The sequence below is a fragment of the Saccopteryx bilineata genome, chromosome 3 (genome assembly GCF_036850765.1).
Source record: "Saccopteryx bilineata isolate mSacBil1 chromosome 3, mSacBil1_pri_phased_curated, whole genome shotgun sequence".
NCBI lineage: Eukaryota > Metazoa > Chordata > Mammalia > Chiroptera > Emballonuridae > Saccopteryx > Saccopteryx bilineata.
This window is the reverse complement of record NC_089492.1, coordinates 137,855,055-137,867,266: the sequence shown is the minus strand read 5'-3', so window position 1 is coordinate 137,867,266 and position 12,212 is coordinate 137,855,055. Positions and strand designations below refer to the sequence as shown.

Here is a 12,212-nt window from a genome sequence, read left to right as displayed (position 1 = left end):
CCCTTCACCTATTGAGTAGTGCGGATGAGGTGATGTATCATTTCTCTTCTTTTCTGATGAAGGTTATGTGATGTAACATAAAGGAAAGATATAATTGCTTGGAATGCTCAATATGTATTGAACCTAGAAAACATCCAAGGAACATTAACCCAATATAGAGAAGTACTAATCAACTTTTATCAGTAGCCTGGTCTTATGGGTCAATTGAAGAAGCAGCCTAGACTGAGAATTCATCACTCAACTGACTAAACACAGGGGATGTGTTTACCCAATCCCATGTGGCTTCTGTGGAGAATGTGCCAAGGAAATACTAGGAAGAACTTGTTTGTCAGAAGTCAAATACTGAAGACAAGACTTTCACAAATATACATTGTTTTGTTTTGTTTTGTTTTGTTTTGTTTGTTTTTATAAGAGAGCAGCAAATAAGCAACTAATATTTTGATTCTAGCAAGAAATGACCAGAGTTGAGCTGAAATCCCCAAGAAGAGCTCCATGGATGAACTAGCTGCTTATATTGCAAGAATGGTTTGCCTTTATTTTTGGTTGACCTTCTGTAGCTTTTCGGGCTGCACTCCATGGCCAGCTTTTAGGTCTCTAATAGAAGGTTCCTGTGTTCTATTTATTTTGAGAATCCCATTTTTGACCATTCTCTATAAATGAGAAAAATGAGATTGTAGCTAGGTCACCCCACTCATACTTCAGTCCCTAGTCATGTCCACTGTTGCCTGGAAGTAGAAAGCTTAACTAACCTACTATCAGAATTAACTTGCTCTTATTTTGCTAGGGCTTATGGTGCCCTCACACTAGCCTGTCATCTATTGGAATACCTTTTCTTGTGTAGCTTTTTGGGCTTGAGGTTCCCAGGAGACCCAATAAATTATGATGAAGATTCTAAAAGGACTTCCAAAGGTACCCAGAAATTATATTTTACAGTGACATACTTAGTTAAAAATTTAAAGATGTTTTAGGTTTGCCTTCTCACTAGGATCTCCAAATAATTGATGAAATATATTGGTATTAATAACCTCACTGTACTATTGAAGAAATACAAGCTCAGAGAGGTCACTAGAGTTTCCCTAACATTCACAGTCTATCTGGCACAGCCAAGATTAGAACTAGTTTCTCTAATGGGTAATCCTGTGCTTTGTGCAGTATAAGGACATTGCTGAGTTCTGTCTTCCAAAGATTGGTGATAGAAGAGAAAATTCAAGAAGTAGCTGTTACCATTATCTATAGATTCTGACACATACATATATATATATAGTTTTTTAAAACTATGGGTATATCAGTCAACCTCACATTATATCATGGTGCCTGTTGTATAGCACACTAAAAGGCATATTGTAGATATTTAGAATATTTTTCATGTTTTCTTAAATAGGAAGTGGTATATATGGTAGATGAGGAAAGGAGAAATAGATTGTGTTGTTTAATCAAGTTTCTGTGAACATGTAGATGGCACAAGTTGCTGGAAAGAAAACGAGTAAGTAGATGATGATGTCCCTACAACTTGCCTACTTCATACCTTATGTGAATCATGATTGAAAGACTGGAAATTGGTGTTAAATTTTTTTCGCCTTGTGCCAAAAGGAAATTCACTTTCTGCTTGGTCACATGATTCAATCATGTGAGCAGTTCATACCACCATAACTCATGCTTAGCTACAGCTAAATGGCACCAATAGCCAGAAATAAAGAGTTCAGAGCAAAGACCATGGTAAAATCCTGGTCAGGGAAAATAGTGTCACAGTGGACTGATGGGAGTATGAATTTTGTGAAACCAAGTTCACAAAGATGTTAAACTTTCTGTATTCCAGTTTTCCTCATATGTAGAAAAGGGTTGATGGTATGTACCTTATATATCTTCTGAGGAATAGAGCTCATTTATTAAGACACCAGCACCATATCTAGCAAACACAGCTCAGTGTCTTACAGGTGCTAATATTGTTAATAGGGGAAATGGTCTTTAAAGAAAGCTTAGACTTTTACACACTGAAAGTAATAGACACAAAGAATAAAACTGTAGATATTTTCTGAGGAAAGCCTGAACCTGAAGCTCTAGTATTGAGGGCACATGAATGGGCCTTAAGATTTGGATTACACTTTGGCTAAAGTTTGCTTTATCAATTATGTCCCTAAATTCCACACTCCTGTCAATATCATGCCTTTCAGTAATCTTCTATGAAAGAATGAACAGGAAAAAGGCATGAGGCAGTAGGCATTATTCCCTATCCTTGTGTCTTTGGACAAGCCTGTCATCTCTATTTTCTCATCTATAAACTTACATTTGTTTAATAACATTTAGAAAATATTTATGGAAGACCTATATGTCACACACTGATATAGCAGAGGGTGGGAGAAAATAAACCTAAGAAGAAAATAGAAAATATTTGTTTGGTTGGTGATGACTTTATTATTTTTTTATTTTATTTTTTGTGATGACTTTATTAATAAAACATGAACACAGAGAAAGAGGAGAGCAAATTGTGGGGGTAAAGTAGGAATGGAGTTGCAGTTTGAAAAGAAGTTTTCACTGAGATGTGATATTTGGTTCAAGACTTGATGAAGGCAAGGGATCAAAATTTACAGGTATCTGGGGGAAGACCATTCTAAGAAGAGGAAAAACAAAAAGGACCTGAAGTGTGGGCATGACTAGTCAGTCTGAGTAATAGCCAAGGAACCAGTATTTAGGAGTCGTGTAAACAAGGGAGAAAGCAGAACCACTGGAGATAAGAGTATATGACCTTGAAGACTATTTTGATAGCTTGGACTCAGAGTGAAAACAGTATCCACTGGACAATGTTAAGAAAAGTGACATTGTGTGAGCTTATTTAATAGGATGATTCTAGCTCTGGTTTAAAAATAGACTAAAGGGGGTAAAAGGTGGAAGAGAGGAAACAAGCTAAGGCAATGTTAAGAAAAGTGACATTGTGTGAGTTTATTTAATAGGATGATTCTAGCTCTTGTTTAAAAATAGACTAAAGGGGGTGAAACATGGAAAAGAGGAAACAAGCTAAGGAAAAATATTCCATAATCCTGATGAGAGATTCTGATGGCTTGGCCATGGTGGTAACAGAGAGAGGAGAAGGTGAAAGGAGGTTTTATATTGTATATGTTTCAAAGATGCTATTGGCAGGATATGATGTATCAAAGAGAAGAAGATGTAACAGAAGATGTTGGGGTTTTAACCTGAACAGTTGGAAGAGTTGTGTTGCCAATAACAGAATAAGTGCACTGTGGGAGGAACAGGCTTGGGATAGAGGTGTGGAGTTAAACATAGAGCTCCTGGCTATCTCTAGAAAGTTAAGAAGAGTCTTTATGAAACCTCTGAAGAAGCTTAGATCATTTCCTAAATGTCAAGAGGTCTTATCTGTGAAAAGAACTCATGCAAGAACCAGAAGTGTGATCTAGATGGAAGTTAAAGACTTCATGCTTACAACTCATTGAGTTTTCCCCTGAACTAAAGATAGAAAACCTCTCCCTGAATCTGTAACAGTGAGAGCACTTGGAAATAGTATGAATATGTTGTAAAATTGGTAGATGGTGTAGATCTTACAATGGGAAAAGCAGAAACCAGGAAGAAAGAAAAAGATTTGGAGGGTATTATTCTACATCCGCTCAAAAAACATTTAAAAGTAGGCAGAAAAATGTGTTCAGTTATAAAAAGCTATGGATAAACTGCTCAAATTTAAAACTAATTTAATTAAAATTACTGGTTTTAAACTATACATTATACTGAAGACCTCTTGTGAACCCTTGAATAATGATGTCCGTTTCTTTTTGTCGGAATTCTCATTTCCGTAATGAAAGAAGAGTTGAAATTTTGTTAATGAATTATTTTGTTACATGTGCTTCTATCATTTTACTTCAACTTTCTGCATTTTATTTAAAAGATTATTCTTTATGAATGATGTGAGAAGAAAATTATGATAATGGGGAGAAAGGATGTTAATACAGTACTCAATCAAAGCCTAGCTTTTGTGGAGGTAGAATACAGGGGATAGTGAATGGGGTTTTATCTTGATTGCTGACTTTCCTCAGTTGCTAGTGATTATCTGGGTTATATTTTGAGAGGAATTCTGAGAGCATTTCTAGGATCAGAGGAACAAAGTACTGTTATTAATTTAGCATATCTGCCAATGGTGCCAATGAAATTACTGCGGCTGGGCACAAATCACCCATCCTTGCTTTATTAGTTCTGAAGGAGATTGGCACATGGACTAGTACGGCTTCACTTAATGTTGTCCATTGTGGTTATTTTGCACCTACCCTAGTTGCTTTCTCCTGGCCCGTCCCGGTCATAACCCAGGTAATGTCTTTTCTAAGATTTTGACTTTTATTCATCTTGAATTTTTTCTTCAGAATGTCTTTTCTTAAAACCTGCCCTTTGCTAACTTATTTGGTTAATTAATCTAAGCACAGTGTGGCCTAAAGCATAAGATTGGTATACTCAGGTTCTTGGAAGCTGGTTGTTGGATTAGCCTTTAACAAAAATAGGGAAAGAATATGTGAATTTAATACCTCAAGTTTATTGATGGACTTAATAATGATAGAGGCCAACATTAGCTGCAGATGGCAGGTTCTTGGTTTAAGACAGGTAAAGATTAAAAATAGCCCATCTTATAGAAAAATAGATTTAAGACTTTATGGAACAAGTCTAGGGAACCCAAGTGCTGCTTTAATGGAAGTAAAGCATTGGGCTTGAGTGTTTGATGAACCCCACTAGGCCAAAAGGGCCTCCATTTTTGAGATAGCTAGAGTTCTCATCTGAGTTCTGACAAAATTCTAAGATTTTACAAAATTAAGGTGTTATATTTTCCAGCTGTCATCATTTTTTTAAAATTTAATTTATTTTGCAACAGACAGAGAGAGATAGGAACAGATGGGGACAGACAGACAGGAAGGGAGGGAAATGAGAAGCATCAAGTCTTTGTTGCAGCATCTTAGTTGTTACTTTCACAGATATGCCTTGACTGGGGGGCTATAGCAGAGCGAGTGGCCCCTGGCTTAAGTCAGCAACCTTGGTCTTCAAGCCAGCGATCTTTGAGCTCAAGCCAGCAACCATGAGGTCATATCTATGATCTCATGCTCAAGCCAGTGACCCTGAGTTCAAGCTGATGAGCATGCGCTCAAGCCGGATGAGTCCATGCTCAAGCTGGCAACCTCAGGATTTCAAACCTGGGTCCTCTGAATCCCAGTCCAACACTGTATCCACTGTGCTACCACCTGGTCAGGCACAATTTTCTTTTTAATAAATATTTAGGGATAATATATTAACCAAAATAAACAGCCTGCATTTGGGGAATCAGGCCATTGTAGGTACAGTAAGAGAGAGGTTATAGAGGAGCTGGAATGCTGGATGGGAGGAACCTTGACAGTAGAAAGTAAAGAGGAGTTGGACATGGAGAAATATAATTTTAAAATGCATTTTTAACTAAAATGGTGATTTAAGGAAAACTAAACCATGGTAATAATAATCTCTAAGATTTACTAAGGGCCTACCATGTGCCAGGCACTCAGCTTTAAGAACGTTTTATCATTTAATGCCTAAATTTTAAATATATTTTTTTTTTATTTTATTTTAAAAGTTTGAAGTACTGCTAGATTAAATAGCTCTCTCAAGATCACACTATTCAGTGATCAGTCCCATCTGGGTTTGAACGAGGGCCCAGAGCCCAGGCTTGCCCTACTATGAGAAAAGAAAAGATAGAAAGTGAGGGAGCAGCAGGGCGAGGAGGAGGCAGAACAAAAAATGTGAGACTGTCTTACCAGAGGGAAGCAAATGGACAGGACTTGGAAGAAAGAGGTGAGAAAGAGGGAATGAGGAGCCTGAAAGAGGCAGCAAACAGTCCCCAGGGAATGGGTCTCTTCTGCTCATTTTTACTCTATTCATCCAGGACCCAGGTAGTAATGGAGGCTTTGGCCAGCTCTTTCCATAGCCTGATGAGGAGAGGACATAGACTGGATGGGAGTTGACTTTCCCCAATATATGAATAATGACATATGACACAGTTTCTTGTGGTTAACTATGAAGAGAAGTGCAAAGATGGAGGAGTCTAACCCAGGGTTCTCAGATTATACTTACTTTGTAGGCACAGTCCTCCACCCACCAGCTCCCAAAGATGTGGTCCATGGCTCTTGTACTTTGTTCTTCACTCAGTGGTTGCACTTTGCATGCTGGAGTCTAGGAGCCATTTCATAAGGTGTTAAGTAGCCTTCTTCACTTGTCAGCACATTCCTACAAAGTTGGGGTCCATTAGTGGCTCATTATGAAGACTTATTTTTCTAGGATTCTTGGATGATGGCTTTTCCTAGATTTGTCTTCTAGTCATGCTGATACTGCTCAGGAAGAAAGGATGGGGCGAGGGGAAATAGATCAACAGTGCTGGTCTGCTAGCTAGCTCTCCTATAGGGAAGGCAAAAAGAGCTTTAGCCTTGTGAAGAGTTGCTACAAAGCTTGTACCTTGGGTGGTAGTGACGCAGAGATTGTCTTCTTACCCAGGAATAGCTCCTAGTTATTCTGGGACCCTAAAATTCCATTGGCAGTGCTTCTCCTGTTGGATTTATATCTTGTGGTTGTGCTGTTATGTGGGAACAACCCAGAGAGGAGATCCTTAAGTATGAGAGAAGAAAGGGTGCAGGGAGGAAGAAATATAGTGAAGAGAGGTGGGGATTGACTAGATAAACAAATGCCTGTTCAGAACTTTCCAAGGATCAAAATGTCTCAGTACTCCTACTTCTCCTTGGGATTCCAAGGTTAGCAAGAAAGCCTTGTTTGGGTTGAGCAAAAACTGTGCTGCCTTTAATGGTGGGAAAAATAGCCCTAAGCCATATTTAGGAGATTTGTTGACTGTAATTAAACCTTCATGGGAGTCCCCAAGGTTTACTTACCTATAATTGAAAAAATGCAAATGAAAGCAGTTAATCAGTGGACTGGCTGACGATGAAGCGCTACTACGGACCTAAATGAATTAAGAACGAAGACACAAATTTGTCCAGTTGAGAAAGTTACTCGAGAGCCAATTGGTAAATTTCTCAGCAATGCTGTGGAGAATTTTTTCTCAATCTGAGGAGCTTGCAGTGCTTTTCTGCTAAGGATTTTGCCAACTTAATCTTGAGCCATTGCATCCAGATGTCCTAACAACTGGCCTTCAGGGTTGGTAGAGCACCAGCTGCCTCCCTGGCTTCACTAAGGGAAGCCCTGCAGAAAAAATTACACATCTCTTGTCCCCCTTTCTGTGGTGATTGATGCACTACTTAAAGTTGTAAAACATTTGCTTTTCAAGATTCCATAATCAAATGGGAATACCCTTGGGGGTAATCCAACTCGACAGGGGTTATCCCACAGTATTTTAGCTAGCAGTTAAGAATTGGTGAATGTTCTAATGTTAATAGCTTTAATGAAGCTTTTTTTTTTTTTAGTAATAATCACAGCACACTTCTGACGGTCATTTTTCACTTCAGACATCACACTTCTTAATATATTCGGTTAATTTTTATCACCTTGTTTAATATCATCCCCCCAAAAGCTTTTGTTAATCCTTATGTCTTCTGCTTAATGGTTTTCATTAATTAGCAACTTCAGTATCAGTAATAAGTGTACAAAAAAGTATATGCACCACGTAGATAAAAGTATTTGTTACAATCTGATTAGTAAAAACAAACAAACAGGTATTTAACAAGTTTAAATATAGAAATAGAGGTAGAGGTATAATAAATAACATAGCAAGTTGTTTTTGACAACTTTGTCAAAATGTGACCTCTTAGAGGAGGGAGGGAGAGAAGTTTTATTGCACCTGCCACCCAGCAGATACCGAGGGAACAAAGTGCTATGATTAATAATGTCTGCCATGTCCACCACAGGGATGAGTGGCAAATTGCTGTCTTGTGTTGACCACTGTCACTGTCTTAACAGGAAGGACTCCACCTTTGCTAACACACTTTATTGTTGATTTTGATGAGGAAGAGTAAGTGGACTAGAACACTAAAGTGAGGGCTTGCCACAAAGGAATTGTCTTTTTTGCAATTGTGTAAACATCCATTAAGTGGAGAAGGTTGCGATTAGGCTGAACCTTCTCACTGTGTCTTTGTTTGCTTGTTATTTATTACCTTGCACTTGCTAGAGCTTTTGGAATAGTGTTGTTGATATAGACTCTGGAAAAAGTAGGCAGATATTTCAAGGTATTTCAAATGTATCAGAGTTTCTAAGGAGATCAAATATCTCTTCAAAGCCTCATGGATTTTTTTAAACATGAAATGTTCTTCTTGACAGATAATAGGCTCCAATGCTCTCGGTTTCTAACCTCTCATTCATTAAGAGCAAAGCTGACTTGTAAAGTACGTTTTTTCTTCTCTGCAAGCAATTTGTGACTCATTTTGAGTAGATAACTGTTTAAATAAAAATAAATGACCAGCCCCAGTGGAAAGATTCCAGTTTTCTCAAGGTGTTTAAATTTATTGTCAATTCTCCCAACTTCTTCCCCACCAAAAATACTACCTCAGGCCTGATTATATATAGCATAGTTCCATTAAAATATCTCTTGTTCTTATGTTAAACACTAAGTTATTCCCATTAAAAGATCTTACAAGTACCTGAAAGGGACTCTACCAATATTGGCAGAACAATTTTAGCATGCTCAAAATCAGTAGCACTATCAGCTCTGACTTGAGAAAATTACAATAAGGTAGCCTAAGGCCAAATGGAAGTGGGTTCCCTCTCCCATGTATGTCTGAGTTTCTTGAGGTGTTCAAAGTGAGCTCCTTCGTTTTTACATTTCAAGATCACCTTCAAGTGGGTTGGTTTATTTTATTCTATTTATCTGACCCAGTATCTTCATGGCATTTGCATTACTTTTAATCCAAAGATGGATTGCTTCATCCCTGGGATTTTCATGAACTGCCATTTGTATTTTATTATATTTTGGTGATAATCAGCCTTTTGAAAACAGACTCATTTCCAGGTTGTATTTCTCTCTCTACCTGCATATTTTAAAGAGATTACTGTAAAACTCAGTGATATTTTTAATTCTTTTCTGTAATTATATGTCTAGCCCTCTCAAATTAATATCCTAAGCCATTTACAATATTATATGTTGTGAATCCAATGCATTTTCCCCCACCTCTTTTACATTACTTTGCACTTTTGATTATGCTATATTTGCTTTTTTATATATGTGATTTTAAATGAGCTGTTAAATCTAAACTGCATTTGTTTTATTTCTGGTTGGCCCCAGGAAGTTCACTATTATTACTAAGTGATTGCTGATTACTTAAAAACTAGGAAGTAGCCTTGGCTGTCAAAGGAATGGTTAAGCTATTTTTTGATGGTGTTATATTTCTTCAATTATTAAAAGAATATTGATTTTGATAATGAAAATATAATACTGAGAAAAGTTTTAGTACATTTAGTGGACTTTTTAGCTTGACAAAAGAATGCAGATTTAATATTTTACTCGACCTTTTATTATCTCTCTGTAAAAATGCTAAATAATATGAAGGGGATAAGAAATTAGAAACATTTAAAATATATGCCTATAGTATGCAGAACACTGTTCATGAAACGGGAAAGAAGAGCAATATAAGAACACGTGGTTTCTCATATCTAGCTTACTGAGTTTTACTTTCTTAATTTCAACCATCCCTTGATAACTATATGTAACAAAGACCCTGAAACGCAGTAGGTCCAACATTACACAACATTGTAGCACCTCACCTTCCCTCTTATTTCTATGAATTTCTAAGATCTGGGTTAAGAACATCAATATGTACCCAGTCATACCAGCTAGAAATTTTAGAACTGTCCTTCATTAACAACCTTCTATTTCATGCATTAAAGCAAGTTTAGTTATCATGATCACCATGAAGCTTTATTTTCCAACTTTGTCCCTGACTCAAGATAGATTCCCATTCTTTCTGTTCCTTTAGCATCTTACATCCTACTGAAGCACTTATCATAGAGCATTAGTTTATGTGTCTATGTGGAACACTAAACCTCAGTGTTTGGCACAAAATAGATACACACTAGGTGTCTGAAGAAATACTTATATGAATAAATAAGTAGGTAGAAAGATGGAGGGATAGATTTAAGGGTTGAGAGTAAATGAGAATTCAGCAATTCAAGAAATGTAGTTGCACTTTAAAGGAGTGTGTTCGAGTCATCCAGTCACAATTGTTTCTATGGAAATTGAATACCTCTTGGATGTAAACCTCATATTAATGAAATAGCATGGAACTTAAGACGTGGAGGTTTAGAACTCTTCAGATGATCCTGAAAGTTTTGAGTTATTTTAAGCCCTTTTTATGACAGTCTTAGTCTTTTGACAAAAGGAAGTAAAACAGCACAAATATCAATTAATGGCAGAATCCCAATTCGTGAAATTTCATCTTCCCTCTAGTATTTTATTTCCATTCAAAACACAAAGTGAGAATGGGAGAGGGAGATCTATTAGCAGTTGAGTAGAGTTAGGAGATAAGAGTGGTAACAGGCAGAGAAAGCCAGAAACACCCTATGGAAACAGCTGTACAACAGTTCTCCCACCCTTATTTGCTTTTCATGGACTGTAATAGAACAAGATTTGAGGAAACATCTGTTGCCTTTTTTAAATAGTACTTTGATATTTAAAAAGAATAGTGATAGAATTAGGAGAAGCCTAATTTCTGTGCTTAGGGACAGCAGAGACCTATAAATTGGAACAGAGAATTAGTCTAGCATAGATTTGGGGCTGTGGACTGTTTTGTCATACAGGATTCTGGGAAGCAGCATGGAGAGATGGCCCCTGGGCTCTGGAGTTAGGCTGCCAGCATTTAAATCTTGGCTTCTTCACCTCTTATGTGAATGTGATCCTGGACAAGCTGTGTGGCTCTCTAAATCCTAATGGAACATAATAGTCTGTGCCAGGAGTGGTTGTGAGATTGAATGAGAGAAAGGAACCTTGGGGAATCAGTCTCTGGACTGATTCATGGTCGCATTTGCTAAATGTAAGCTCTTATTTTTAAAAGTAGGTGAAAATTAACAGTTTCTCTTAGACTAGATATAGAAACTGAATGGACATCCAGTTGGAATAGAAGAGCCCTTAAGCAGGAAAAATACAAGTCTTTTTGCAGAAAGGTTCAGTGTATATGCAGGCCAGCTTGAGGAATAGCTGAGATTTGGCCCTTTTGAGGCTGTTAGAGAGCTAGTACAACCGGCACTGATAAAGGCGCAGAACACCAATTAATTAGAGTCGCTTAGCCCTAGCCCGTCAACTGTGTAGCGAAATTGCTTCTTGGAATCTAAGCAAATGTAAGATAACTCTGTGTCTCAGATTCCAGGCACAGCCACCATGAGTTAGCATGCAGGGCCAGAAGACACCCTAAAGGCCAGGAAAGACTGGGAGGGGCTGAGTACAAAGAAATAGCATAGCAGAGCCAGGAGGTCCCATTATAAAGAATTCATGAACATAAGATGAAAAATCACAGATCAGGTGAAAGGGAGTTTTCCCCCAGATATAGTCATGGTGTTTATAGGATGCTACCAAGTATAAAGGACAGACTTCCACCCAGACAGGTAATAATTGAGACAGGCTCATTTCGAATGACAGATAGTCGCTGAATAAAACAAGACCCAGAGTTTGAAGGATGCTTCAGAGAAGTATAGTAGTGCTTCAGGTGGTGAGCTTTGGAGAGAGAGAGTACTAGTCCCATTCTCTGCTCTGCCAGTTACTGAAGGACAAATTATCTTACCTCTCTAAGCTTCAATTTGTTCACCTGTAAAATGTGTGTAATGAATGTTCCTACTTCAAGGTTTTTTAAAAAAATCATGCAATAAAAAGGACTAAGGCAATACCGAGCACCTGTTAATTCCTCAATTAATGTTGGTTATTATTACTAAAAATTTATACAGAATCATTTGCACATCTTGTTTGAAAATGCCATGGTTACAGTATAAATCACTAAATAGAATGCAGTTACGTTAAATAAGTTCTCCAAAACCTTGTGGTTAAGAAATTACCTGGCCATGTAGCTTTACTCTTTATTTTTATTTTTTTTCAAAAATGTGCCACTTGGAAGCCAGGTCTCAGTGCTCTTTTGGACAAGCATAAAGGAGACCTATATTTAATAAAACAAAGTCTTATTGTAGATAATTACCTCATTCAACTGAATATAGGGCAAATGGAAAAAAAATATCCTTTGGTAACTCAAGTTTTAAGGAACAGTCAAATTTTGTTTTAATTT

The 12,212-nt window shown here is 37.4% G+C and overlaps 1 protein-coding gene across 4 annotated transcripts in view; it reads left to right on the top strand.

Moving 5' to 3' along the window:
• Positions 1-12,212, top strand: part of CTNNA2 (catenin alpha 2) — a 1,254,514-nt gene that overhangs the window by 1,237,920 nt on the left and 4,382 nt on the right. The gene's annotated exons all lie outside the window — the stretch shown is intronic.